Source organism: Ictidomys tridecemlineatus, chromosome 4 (assembly GCF_052094955.1).
Source record: "Ictidomys tridecemlineatus isolate mIctTri1 chromosome 4, mIctTri1.hap1, whole genome shotgun sequence".
Classification (NCBI taxonomy): Eukaryota; Metazoa; Chordata; class Mammalia; order Rodentia; family Sciuridae; genus Ictidomys; species Ictidomys tridecemlineatus.
The window spans coordinates 100,515,485-100,529,203 of record NC_135480.1 but is presented as its reverse complement, the minus strand read 5'-3'; the positions used below and the strand labels follow the sequence as shown (position 1 = coordinate 100,529,203).

At 35.7% G+C, this 13,719-nt stretch overlaps 1 protein-coding gene across 3 annotated transcripts in view; it reads left to right on the top strand.

The window, feature by feature from the left end:
- Sik3 (SIK family kinase 3) overlaps window positions 1–13,719 on the top strand; it is a 239,721-nt gene that overhangs the window by 114,574 nt on the left and 111,428 nt on the right. The gene's annotated exons all lie outside the window — the stretch shown is intronic.

Genomic DNA, 13,719 nt, shown 5'->3' with positions numbered 1-13,719 from the left:
GTATGTGCTGCTTATCCCCTGAAGGACTTGATGCTGAGGAAGCCACTGCATGTTTGCTGATCAGGAACTATTTGTTTGTTTCCCAAGGCACTGTTGCTCTGAAAAAATAAGGATGAAAGAACCTCTTTATTTGCCTTTCTTTTTAATTATCCTATTCTATGTGTTTGATTTTAAAACTATCTTAGTTCTTTTTAAAAAGAGGTATTTAGGATATAAACACACACCAGTTTTTGATATTTGCTTTATTCATTGACTTTAAAAATAATAAAAAAGTTTTGGTTCATTAACCATTGTTAAAGTACCACACATGGGTCCTGGGTCCTGGGTCCTGTACTGGATGCTTACAACTTTACTAAAACTATTTTGTGTAATAAACACTGACCTTAGCCAAGGGAGATGACTCTCAGTGTCTGGAATATTGAGAACTGGAAGAGGATGAGAGAGTGTAGTACTGGTATAAGGATAGCGACATAGAGATCAATGGACTAGAATCAAGAGTCTAGAAATAAAATCTTATGCTTATGGTCATTGATTTTTGACAGTGATTCCAAGACAATTCAATGGAGAGAGAAGAGTCTTTTCAACAAATGTGCTGGGATAAGTAGATATCTACATGCAAAGAAGGGGCGTTGGATCCTTGCTTTATATCATACACAAAAACTAACTCAAAATGGGCTATAGACATAAATGTAAGGGCTAATACTATAAAAATCTTAAAAGAAAATACAGGAGTAAACCTTTCTAATCTTGAACTAGGCAATAGTTTCTTAAGATATGACATCAAAAGCACAAAGGACAAAGGGAAAAATAAATAAATTGGACTGTAGTAAAATTAAAACTTTTTTTTGTTGTTGCTGCAAACAATACTATCACAAAGTGAAAAGACAACCAACAGAATGGGAGAAAATATTTACAAATATTATAGCTGGTAAAGGAACTTATATTGAGTACATAAAACTCTAACAACTTAATCCTGAAAAGACAGTTAACTCAGTTAAAAAACAAACCAAAAATTTCAATGTCTGTTTCTCCGAAGAAGGTATTCAGCTGGTCAGTAAACTTATAAAAAGATGATCAACATCATTAGTCATTAGAAAAATGTAAAACAAACCCACAATGAGATACCACTAGCATGACTATAATAAATATATGGACAATAACAAGTCTTGGTGAGGATATGGAAAAAATTAGATTACTCTTGGGATTGCTAGTGAGAATGTAAAATAATGCAGCCACTTTTTGTCATTTTCTCAAGCCTCCAATGAATGACATTTAAGATCTACACCATAAGTAAAAGAAAGCAGACCAGTTGAGAAATCTTAAATATCCTACAACCACTTTCCCCTATTATTAATATCTAATATTAGTATAATACTTTTGTCATGGTTAAGGATCAATACTGGTACATTATTATTAACTAAAGTTCATATTTTGTTCAGATTTCCTTAGTTTTACCTAATGTGCTCTCTTTGTGTTTTATTGCATTTGTCATCAGGTTTCCTTGGGCTTTTTTGGCTGCAACAGTTTCTCAGACTTTGTTTTTGATGACCTTGAGAGTTTTGAGGAGTACTAGTCAGGGATTTTGTTGAATGCCCCTCAAATGTAATTTATCTAATATCATTGCTATGATCAGACTGAGGTCACAGATTTTTGTGGGAATAAAACACTGCTAACAGGTGTAAAGTACCATTTCTATCATATCATATCAAAGACTTTTACTACCAACTTGACATTACCATTGATAGTAACTTAGTCACCTAGTTGAAGGGGTATTCACCAGGTTTCTCCACTGTAAAGATGCTTTTTTTCTTCTTTCCAATATTGTAGTATCTGGAAAGAAATTATTAGATACACATGCTTTTGATAGCATTTTTGCAATTGGCAAAAGCAACTTTGTTTTGAAAACTAATGAGCTTGACATATTTACTTTTTCAGTCAGAGAGCTTATCTATGTACACACAGAAAGGATTTGCTGCAATAATAAGTAGGGCCAAAGCTTTTCTCAAGAAAAAGCTTTAGATCTGTTCACATTCTTGAACTCTCAAAACAGCACATACTTGTTACCTCACAGTTTCTGTGGGTCAGGAGTCCTGGTATGGCTTACAAGTTCTTTTCGCTGAGAGTCTTAGAAGGTTGCAGTCATGGTATTGGGTGGACTGCATTTTCACAGAGGCTTATCTAGGGAAGAATCCACTTCCAAAGTCACTCAGGTTATTGGCAGAATGTATTTTCTTGTGGCTTTGTGATTGAGAAACCCCGCTTTTTGCTGGCTGTTGGCTAAGGGCCACCTTCAGGTCATATAGAGAGAAGCCTCCTGCAGGTCTTTGAAGCCACCCACAGATCTTTCCCTCTGGGTTACACTGACATGACTGTTGCTTCATCATATCCTCTAGCTCCACATGAAGGTGGGGAGGAGATGACACAAAGGCATGAATATGTGTGTATTGGAATATTTGGGGTGTCTCCTTAGGATTTGTCTGCATACATAATATAACTTGTAGAGATTATTTAATTTTGAGTAGGATTGCATCTGGTGATCTGTCTTTTTTAAATTTTTAAATTCTAATTTGTTATATATGACAGCGGAATGCATTAAAATTTTTATTACATATATAGAGCACAATTTTTCATATCTCTGGTTGTATACAAAGTATATTCACACCAATTTGTGTCTTCATACATATACTTTGGATAATGATGTCCCTCTCATTCCACCATCATTTCTAACCCCATGTTTCCTCCCTTCCCCTCGCACCCCTCTGCCTTTTCTAGAGTTTGCCTATTCCTCCCATGCTCCCTCTCCCTACCCCACTATGAATTGGCTTCCTTATATTAGAGAAAACATTTGGCATTTGTTTTTTTGGGATTGGCTAACTTCACTTAGCATTACGGTGATCTGTCTTAATGAAAATTAGTCACAGAGTACAACCCAAATACCAGTTTAACTCCATAGAGCTGATTGTAGTGAGAAGAAAAAACTTTATAATAATTGGCACTAGGTAAAATGAAAATAGGTAGCAGAGATTTAATGGAGCATATCAGCAGAGGATGAGGAAAGAAGTTGGAGAAAGGTTGAAGTACTGTTATATATTTCCCTATTTCAGAATTTTGCCAGCTAATGCTGCCTACTTTCATTACTAGTCACTTTACTGTGTTTATATTTAAAAGCTCATTATTGTAAAACCTAGTTTTGAGAAGCAGCAAAACAGCTTAGATAATGGCTCAGGTTCTTCACTGCCTGGGTTGAAATCCTGCCTCTGCAACTTTCTGTTGTATAACCTGGGTAAATTTCTTCCTTGGTATATGCCTCAGAAAATTCTGCAAGATAAGAATAATCATAGTACCTGCTTTTTAGTGTTGTTATGTGAATTAATAGTTAATTATTGTTCATTTTTTCAACTGTGATAATGGTGTTATGGTTATATTTTTAAAAAGAGAATGAATTCAGCTGGGTATGGTAGCACATACCTGTAATACCAGTGACTCTGGGAGGCTGAGCAGGAGGATCACAAGTTTTAGGACAGCCTTAGCAACCTATCAAGAGCCTGTCTAAAAAATAAAAAGGGCTGGGATGTGGTTCAGTGTGAGAGCACACTTGTGTCCAATCTTTATACCCTGCCCATAATATTGTCATAAGTGTAAAAGAGGTCTCAACATACAGTGCAATAGGTTGATTTTTGCTTAAACTGTGGATACTTTTAGTGTTTAAAAAGGCCCTTTACTGTTATTAACTATATTCAGTCTTTTAGTCAATTAGTACAGTTAATAGTTTTTAAAAAATATTTTTTAGTTGTAGATGGACACGAGACCTTTATTTATTTATTTATTTATTTTCATGTGGTGCTGAGGATCAAACCCATTGCCTCACTCCTGCAAGGCAAGTGCTCTACTACTGAACTACAACCTCAACTCATGATAGTTTTAAGTAAAATTCTTGGAGCTCCTTTAGCAGCTTTTTGAAATTCTAGACTTGTGCTCTAATGTCAATTTAGGAATCTCATGGAAGGTCAGTATTGAGGATGCATGTAATCTGCTAAAGGAAAGCAGACATTCATGTTAAAAGTTAATTCTGTTATATTAAGCATGTATTTAATGTCGTTGTGTTTTGACATTTAATGTGGCTATGTCTAATCCACGTAATAGTGAGTTATATTTTAATGGAACCATGAATCAATTTTTTTCTACAGTAGTGTCTTTTAAAAATATTATTTATTTATTTAGCTGGACACAACATCTTTATTTATTTTTATGTGGTGCTGAGGTTCGAACCCAGGGTCTCGCACATGCTAGGCAAGTGCTCTACCACTGAGCCACAACCCGAGCCCCTACAGCAGTGTTTTTTTAAATCAATAATCCCGAACCTATCTATAAGGTAAATATTAGAAATTTGAGAATTAATTAATGTTTACCAGACTTTCCAGGGATTGATTTGAGTTATATAAATTAACTATTCAGAACATGAAATGCTAAAATTCATTATGGAAATGAAATTTATTTTAATTGAAAATGTAATGGTTGCTAAATATAAGGAACTCATTGAAGCTAGAGTAAATGCAAAAAGCCATCACACAAAGAAAGCATTCCCATTTTGATGGAATTCCAGAGGGATAACATCTGCCAGCTGTGTTGGTATGCAGCTGTGATTAGGAAAGCCCCTCAGAAGGTAGTTGATTCTGTAGAGTCCTACAGGGTACAGGGAAGCTGGCTTTTTAACCTTGGATTACATAGGGGAAACAGCCCAGTACCATAACCATTCAGACTAGGAGAGGATGGTTTGACAAAGATGCACCTCTTTACAATTAACTCACACTCCTGGCATCTTAAGAATGCATGACAAGTAAGAATTAGAAATAAGGAGGGTAAGATATGATAATGGAGGTTGCTTCCTGTTTTTCTTTAGTTTCATTGTCAAATAATGGGGAGATGTCAAAGATAAGAAATTCAGAAAACTTTTCAACCATTACTGTGTTCCCTCCTTACTCAAACTCCTGCTATCTCATGCAGACTATCTTATTGGACCTTGGGGGCATATTAATACAATTTGAAACAATTTAATACAGGTACCATTTCTGGTTTTTTTCATCAAAAACAGCATTGCCATTGTAAGGTTAGTAGATACCAGTGTAATAAGTCCTCCTAGGGTAGGTTTAAGAAAGTTTTGTTATGACAGATGAGTTAAGCCTGCTTTTCAGCTGATGCTTTAAAAAGTCTTAGTGTTCTAGGTGCTGTATCTAAATGTACTAAACAGTACTCAGGCTCCTTGACAAATGCTGTTCTTGGGAAGAGCATAATCCTTCTGTGAGTCCATGTTATTTTTACCTATGAGTTGGCACTCCAGGAAAGAGTAGCATGCACTTCATTAAGAACATTCATCTTGAAATTCATTCAGCTTTCTGTTTCTTTCTTACCTCATTTTCAGTCCACGTTGCCAAGTTCTTTCACCACATGTCTAATCTTTCTTCTTTGGGACTAAAATCGAATCTTTTATATAGCTTAATTTTCCACTACAACTATTAAATTTTCTTTGGGCTCTGTAACAATGATTATTTTGTCTTTATGCCACTTTTTTAAAAAAATATTTTTTAGCTGGACTTTATTTTTTGTTTTATATGTGATGCTGGGAATCGAATCCAGTGTCTCACACATGCGAGACAAGCATTCTACCACTGAGCCACAACCCTAGCCCTATGCCACTTTCTTAGATATTGTTCTTTGCCACTTTAAACTGTTAGACCTTCCTTCTTAAATCATTTAGTTCTTACCCTATACTTACCCATCTCTAATACTTTTTGAAGCATCTCTTGGAGTGGGGATGTAGCTCAGTGGTAGAGTGCTTGCCCAGCATGCAGTGAGGACCTCAGTTCTAATCCAAGCAAGCTCCCCACCCCCACCCCCAGCATCTTCCCTCCAAGAAAAAGAGTATCAAAGCACCTCTCATTTGCCCAACATTCTTCTTCAACCGCTTGTCTTCTTTTGCTCTATTCAAGTTTCAGGGCATCATTTTTTTTTTTTTTTTACCGACTTTCTAACCTTAGAATTAAGCCATGCATTGTATTTTAAATCTCTCTCTTTTAAACGTGCAGTTTGTCAATATAAACGCCTGAAAATGAGACATTGAATACTGAACTCTATCTCAGATTCTTACTGATTTTCAGTGTTACTGTCAGCTCCATCTTTTCCTCCTCTCCCTCCTTCCCTCCCTCCCTCCTTCCCTCTCCCTTTCTTTCTTTCTTTCATCTTTTTGTTCCAGTTCATTTAAGTGGTCGATGGACAGGCCAAAAGTTGATTTAATATACTATAAACCATATAAAACATTGTTGGCACTTTGTAAATGTTAAAATAACAACAATAACAACAGTAAAAATGTCAGTGTGCCTAAGAGAGTTGTCTATGATGTTAGAAACACATCTAGGACTTCTGCTTTCTAAGAGGGTAAATGTTAACCAGATGGGAATTATTGGAACTGAGAAATCATTTTCTTTTTGTCTTTGAAAATTTCCCTTCTATGCCTTGAATTTCAACTAATCACCAGAAAATTTTCTTTGCTTCAGACACCACTTATTAATTATGCACAGTGTTCCAACTTAGAAGTGCTCAAGAATAATACATGTTCCTTGGTATATTTTCCCACTTTTGGTAAGACCTCCATTCTCAACCATGCAGACATTGTAAATGCACTAGCTATTTTATATTCACCCTGTAATACAGCCCAGAGAAGTTCAGAAAAATGGAAGTTCAACTGCTCACTTAACAGATACTGGCTATTTTAAATTATGGTTAAATGATTACTTTGGGGTTCATTCAGAGCTGATAGGCCCTTTTCTTTGTTGGCCATGTTGAGTCCTCTTGTCTGGATTTGGCCAGTTCCCTTCTATCCCAGTCATTCCTTAGGCTTGAAAACTGCGTGTTTTTAAATGGTTGTGATTGGTGTATAAAAATGAATAAAATAATCAGTTCTTTCCTAATGTATATCTTTGGTTTGTTTTTTAATACTTGATTTGACTATTTATTAAAAACTAAAATAAGGACTCCAGGTGAGCAATTGGTTTCAATGCAGAGGTTAGGATCATCCCAAGATGGTGGCTAGCCTACCTTCTGACCTTGGCCATGTGGTGCATTATTAATCATGGTGGTTTAGTGCCTGGGAAGTTTAGCTTAAGACCCAGCTTATGTAGTTTATGTTGGTTTGGGGTTTCATTAAACCCATTTTTCTGAAGATAATTCTATTTTTTTGAAAGTTTAAAAGAAAATAATTGCATCAAGGCTGGTTTCAAATGCATTTAAGTTCCTTTTCAAGCCAACTATTCCCACCTTGGTCCTATAAAAGAATTAAGCCCTACAGAAAAAAACAAAACAAAACAAACAAATAAAAAATACAACTGTTTTTCGTTTTCTTTTCTTCCCCCATAGCTTTGTTGAGGTAAAATTAAAGTACAACAAAATACACATATTTGAAGTATGCAATTTGAAATCATGCAGACTGTGTTTCCTGCATGATTTATTACATTAGAAATCAATTACCTTAAGATATATAGAACTCCACCTTCACATGTCAACTATTTTAAAATTAAATGGCACATGTATTAATATCTCAGAGGACAAGGAAGAAAGTATAAGAAAAGTTAAATAAAAAGTACTTTGAACTAAGTGATAAGAAAGGCTTAAAATATCAGGATCTCTGGGATGAAATAGTACTCATATGAAGATTTATAACTTAAAATACTTGTATCAAAATGAAGCTAGAATAACAACCAAATTATTTTCAAATTATATAGAAGGAAGGAAAAAATAAAAATGCCAGTGACTATTTTCTCAGTTCTCCCAAATATGGAACCATTCTAAGTGCGTAGGAGAGAAGTTGGCCACATTACATACAGTGATGCATTAGGGCAATTGTTCTCAAAGTTGATTCTTTCACCCTAGAGTCTCTTAAGATTCTTTTTGTGGTCTTCAATGTAAAATTGTTTCATGAAATTGCTAAGGTAGCCTTCATTTTTCAGTTTCTCTTCTAGTTATAACATGAAGAATCCATGTTATAATATCCAGAGACTACATGTTATGTGATGATGTAGTTGGTCTGATAGTGTGCTTTGAAAATATACCTTTTAGAGTTTTGTTTTAATTTCCAATTTTAATTTATTTAATTTCAAAGTCAATATTAAAATGTACCACCTATATGAACCAAACTTCTTTGAAGGTTCTCAGAATTTTTTTTTTTTCCCTTAAGAGGAGCTCTGAGACCAAAAAACTTGAGAGCTGTTGCTGTTGTAGGGCTGTAAGGCTTCCTTCTCTTAAAGAGCCCATCACATGGCCAGTAGGGAGCTGCTCAGGGGTCGGGCAGTGCAGTAAACCAGTCACTTGTTCAGTAAGCAGTTTTCAATGGAATTAAATTGAGTTCTTAGAGTATAACTTTTGAGACTTTGAGATTCTCTCCCAAGGCAGTGTTTGATCGGTCATTGAGTACTCTGTGGCTTGGGAAGTTTTCTATGAGGTATGGAACTGGCAAATCTCATTATCGAGTCATCCTTTTCAGAAGTCATCTTTATGGAAGAGTCCTTTAACTGTTAGATTAATTATCTAGCTTATTTGCATCACTTGGATTAGTTCTGTCTACTAAAACGAGGGATAAATAAGTATATGTACACACGTACATATATTCTAGCAATATTAAGAATTTCTAATCATATTGAAACAGTAAAAAGAAATGGGAAATTAGTTTTAATAATGTATTTTATTTATGAGCTGGGTTGTGGCTCAGTGGTAGAGTACTTGCCTACCACGTGTGAGGCACTGGATTTGATCCTTAGCACCACATAAAAATAAAAAGTAATGTTATTTTATTTAGCCTAGTATTCAAAATATTATCATGTTTACATATAATTAATGAAGCTTATAAATGTGATAATTTTCATTCCTTTTTTAGTACTAAATATTATAAATTTGGTTTATATTTTATTTCTATATTATGTAGACTAGCCACATTACAAATGTTTGGTAGTCACATGTGGCTGGTGACTACTGTATTAGATTGTACAGATCTAGATCACATATGATTCTAGAACTGACCTGAGAATGATCTAGAGTAGATAAGCTTTGAAACAGAAATAGAGAATAAAACTTTTGCAACAGATGTTAATATAAAAATGTAGCTCATTGAACAAAATTCACAAGGGCAAAACATTTATCTGCCTAAATTTTAATACATTTCAAAGAGAAGTAAAGCTTCTTTCCTTAAATGAATATTGAAAATTTTTTCTATAGCTATGAAAATGTTTACTCTTCCTTCTTAAAAGCATACAGACTATTTACTGTATTCTGTGAAATTATTATACATGTATCTGTATACCCATTTAAGGGAAGTCTTTTGAGAGAAATTTAAGGTCTTTGTGTTTACTGTCTAAATAATCTTTTTACAAAATGTCCATTTGTCATCCCATAGCCCTGAAATCCGACCATCAGGGCTTTATTTTTGATGGGGAATGGTGAGGAGGAAGGTTGGTTTGTTTTGATCCCAATAATGAACTTCTTTGTCTTTTATTTTGTCACCTTATCTTGCCTGTGAATGTTGTGTCAGAATATGCAAGTGAATTATTGCCTGTTGTTGGGAAGAAACCACTATTTTTTTCAACTTCATTCACTATGAGCATTACTTTGCTTGCAAAAATGAGGGGAGAATAAAAGACTTATGGTTTTAGTAGTGAAAACTAAAGGGAGGAAATGGCTGTTTTTTCCCCTTCTAGAATGAATAATAAAGAACTATGACTTTGGCATGATCTGAATTTAATTTTTTTCCTTACCATATGCCAAATTAAAAGGAAGAGTTTGTTGAAAGGAAATGTCTTGAGGAGGGAAATTCTTAAGGACTTTCACATTGTGTATCTGTTAGCAACATATTTGATGCAGTGCCATGATTAATTAACATTAGAGTGTCAATTCACAGAATCATGTATTTTGTAAGATGAAAGAATTCTGTGTAGAATAGGTGGACTTAGGAAATAACAGTCTCTTAGTAATGTGTTGGAAATTGCATTCTTGTTATAATTTCTGTTTCTCTATGTGTGTGCATGTATGTCTTGTGAATTATAGATTTTCAGCTCCAATCTAAAAACATGTTCTTTGAGAGTTTGTCTTCTATTTATCTACTGATTTACTTTTGCTGTAGGCACATTTTTTCAAGCAGCTAGTACATACTTTAAGCTAAACCCTATGTTAGATAGCCTCCAGTAATCTGTAACTGTGAAATTCTTGTTCATTGTTCTGTTCAGGTATTCTCAAAATAATCATACCTGCATGCTGGCTCCCTGCTCTCTGACTTAGTATTTTCTATATTCCGTTGTGTTTGTTTGTTTTTTAGAAAACGTCCCTTTTCCAGTTTGTAGCTAAGGTAGGACCTGAGCTTCAGGAAGTTGCCTTCCACATTGAGTTGTTCTATCAGGCAGTAGTGTGGTTGCCAAATGGCATTAAGTGTTGTTCTTGGGTGTTATAGTCCTTAGTGGGGACTGCAGGGGAGCCTGGCTTGCTGTGAAGAAGCCGGCTGCTCTCTCTGGCACAGCCCTCAGGGTCGGGCTTTGCTGTGGCTCAATCTGACTTTCCTGAATGGAATGCAGTTTTCCCCAGCTCTGTTCCTTCCATGTTCTTCCCACATCAGCTGGCAGCAATCAGTTAGTTATGAATGTTGCCCACAAATTGTTAGCTATTTTTCTTTTTTGGCCCCCCAACTTGCCTCTTGAATAAAGAATCAGTGTAATTCGGATCCAGGATTATGTTGCTTAGTGAAGCAAATCTAATCTTTGCCAAAGATTGCCTAAAATTTAGGGCTTGATTCCAGAAAACATTAAAATAATAATAGTAGTATCTGTAATTAATGCATACAGTAGTGTGCCCCCCCACCCCGAATCAGTGGGTGAGACATTCTGAGACCCCTAGTGGTTGCCTAAAACTTGAGATAGTACCAAACCCTGTGTATATACTATGTTTTTTTTCCTATGCATACATATTGTGATAAAATTTAATTTATATATTGGGCACCATAAGAGATTGACAGTAGCTAATAATTAAATAAAATATAACAAGTACACTGTAATAAAAACTATGTGAATGTTCTCTATCAAAATTTTGTACTACATATCTTAGCAACTTCAGCATACAATTTCTTTTCTTATTAAGATGAGAACTTGGTACTATTCCACTGTATGGCTTCTCTTGAAAGTGTTCATCATGTCTTACAGTGCGTGGTTAACTCTTCTTTCTGGCATCTCCAAATTGCCAGCATCACGGCTCTTGTGCTTCAGGATCATTAGTAAGTAAAATAAGGGTTGCTTGAGCACAAGCACTGTGATTTTATGACACTTGATCTGATAACCTAGTTGGCTGCTAAGTGACTAATGGGAGAATAGCATATACAGTTAGATATGCTAGACAAAGGGATGATTCCTGTCACAAACAGAATGGTACCGGATTTCATCATGCTATTCAAAATGGTGTACAGTTTAAAACTCATGAAAGATTTATTTTTGAAAATTTCCATTAAATATCTTTACTCCATAGTTGACTGAGGATACCTGGAGCTGCCAAGAGTGAGTTGCAGATAAGGAGGGTCCCACTGAATTACATGATGAACACTTTCCAGATATTATGCTAGTCATTCATTAATTTAGTTAACTCTTAGCAACCCTTTAAATGAGTTTCCATTGTTGCCAGTATTTCATAGAGAGGGAGCTACAAAACAACAAAAACAACAACAACAACAACAACAACAACAACAAAACTTGCTAAAGTTAAGGAATAATTTAAAGGTTTGGGATCTAAGTATCTTGACTTCAGAATTCTTGCATTTGGTACTCTATTAAATTGTTGGGCAAAGCTTCACCTTTGAGTGTTTTGTGAAATTTTAAATCTCAGTGTACTGAAGGATAGATAGAATTTAATGTTTATTTGTTTGTTTGTTTTGTACTGGGAATTGAACTAGGGAGCACTCAACCATTGAGCCACATTCCCCAACCCTATTTTTTTACTTTTAATTTAGAGACAGGGTCTTACTGATTTGCTTAGTGCCTCGCTGTTGCTGAGAAATTTAATGTAATAAAATTTCTGTTTGTTAGGCCTATTGGCATATGCTTGTAATTTCAGCTACTCGAAAGGCTGAGGCAAGAGGATGAACAAAATTAAGGCCAGCTTGGACAATTTAGTGAAAACCTGTTTCATAGAGCTGGGGATATAGCTCAGTGGTTTAGTGCTCCTGGGTTTATACTTACTGTAGTCTCCCACAGAAGATAAGAATGAGTTTTAGTATTATTATGATTTAGATGTGGTGTCCACCAAAAGCTCATGTGTGAGTCAATGTAAGAAGGTTTGGGGAAGAAATGATTGGGCTATACTCTTAACCTAATCATTGAATTAATCCCTAATGGGATTAACTGAGTGGTGACTGGAGGCAGGTGGGATATGGCTGGAGGAAGTGGCTCATTGGAGCCATGGCTATGGGGTATATATTTTCTATCTGGAGGGTGGAGTTTCTCTCTCTGCTTGCTGATCATAATATGAGCTGCTTCCCTCCGCCACACTCTGGCATGATGTTCAGCCTCAACTCAAGCCCCAAGAAATAAAGTCTGCTGACAAAGGACTGAGACTTCTGAAACTGTGAGACTCCCCAAATAAACTTTTCCTCCCCTCAGTTGTTCTGGTCAGATCTTTTAGTCACAGTAGAGAAAAAGCTTACTATTAACAAGTTTATAGGACTGTATTCCCTTTATGTGATGACAGATGCACTTGGTATAGAATGTAATAAGCTCTTAATACCAATTTTATTCTATTAGATGATTAGATTTGGATTTCTAATTTACTTTAAAAGTGTTAGGGCTTAGAAAACAAATGAAACTCGGAGTCCAATGTGAATCACAGGCCCTACAGTATGACTCCTCCAATTACAGTATAATATGCTCTCTTGAGAATGAAATAGTACAAAAAATTTGGTCATTTTCCTTGGTGACTTCTCCCACCTTCCATCAATACCATCAATTGATAGCATATGAAAAAGACGGGGCGTTTCAACCACAATCCCTTGTCTATACCCCCATTGTTAAGATCAACACTAGTGCTTAGTGCTTTCCAACCTTTTGCACATTGCAACGTTCACAGAGAATTGTGTTAATTCTGGAGTGAACACATGTGGCTCCCTGAGACTGGAGGTATTCCATTGTCACTCACAACCCATTTCCAGCACACCTGATCATTGGTTTGTGAGTTTCTAAGCTTGTTAGATATATGAAAGTATTCTGGACACTACCAAGTGCCGTGCATATTTGTTTTTTTTTTCCATCAAGACTCAGGTATTCATTCTATAAAGAGACATGGTTGTCATGATAACTTTGTTTTGGGAGCTGTCCTGAGAGAAGCAGGAGCATATGCCACACCAGTTGCTATAGTTAATGTTCTGTATGTGATCTGGCAGTGGCAAGAAGTAGTTATGCGAGTGGTCAAGGGTCATATGGCTCGAGATTTTCTTGTAGGAGATCAAACAGTCAGTAAGATTTGTTAATGATTCTACTGTTTCTCCTCATTAAATTCTCCACTTTTCAGCCTGTCCACTACTTTATATTGTCAAATTCTGACGTCTAGCCAGGCACAGTAGTGCATACCTGTAATCCCAGCAACTTGAGAGGCTGAGGCAGGAGGTTTGCAGGTATGAGGCAGTTTCAGCAATTTATTGAGACCCTGTCT